Here is a 1,018-nt window from a genome sequence, read left to right on the forward strand (position 1 = left end):
AATATGATTTGGTAGGTGGTCTCCTCTAACCTGGTGATTTTTTAATAAAACTACTACTACTACTTTTTTTTTTTACATATATTTTTTTTTCTCACTGGCTAAAAGGAAAATTAAAAAGTTGTATTTCATTTTTTTTTTATTGTGAGATAATTGTCCTACAACAACAACAAAAAAATGTTTTTCAAATTATTATCAAATGTTCCAGCAAAGATGGTTGGTGTTTTATTGACTGACCAATAATTATTTTCTTCTAAAATGAATTTTAGCTACAATAGTTAAAATGAAAACTTTATCTGTTATGGAAAGACTTCAACACGAAGTGGCTATGGAGAAGAACCACCCGATTCAAAGGAGGCCTACCTTCAGCACAGAGGACTTCGACAAGCTTCTACAGAAAATAGCTGTCATGGAGCTGAAAATCCACCAACTGGAAGTAAACTATGATGTAAACGCCGCATATAGTAATGAAACAACGCTGCCTGTGATTCCGAAGGGGAACCACCAGCCCAGCAACTCAGCGAACAAACGAGAATCCCTGTACCACTGTGGGTGCTAGACCAAAGGATCAACGAACCTAGACAAAGAAAACTGGCCGAGACCACAGAGAGATGTCCCAAGAAAAGTGAAACAAAAACGGGATGTTCTCACAACAAATGATAGGAGTAAACCTGCTGGAAATGTTGGAATTCTGTTACAAAACAGATTTGCTCCACTCCAAGATGAGACCCAGAAGGATCACAGCGACAATCAAAGGTATATCAACAATCTTCACTCTAAGCTACCAGAGATAAAACAGGCCACAGGGCCAAGGACCCTGATATTATACAGTGGATCTATAAGTGGGATTAAACATTTCTGTAACAGGAAAAACACAGAGGTGCTGATTTATAACCCTTTGAACTATGGCCTGGTGTCTAATGTATCAGACATCCTTCCAGAGATCATGAACAAAACGCCCGACCTTGGAAAAACTCATCATACAAGCTGAAGCCTTGGGCGACGCAGCCCTGAGAAAATC

This window comes from Cyprinodon variegatus, unplaced genomic scaffold (assembly GCF_000732505.1).
Source record: "Cyprinodon variegatus isolate N-32 unplaced genomic scaffold, C_variegatus-1.0 Scaffold1023, whole genome shotgun sequence".
NCBI lineage: Eukaryota > Metazoa > Chordata > Actinopteri > Cyprinodontiformes > Cyprinodontidae > Cyprinodon > Cyprinodon variegatus.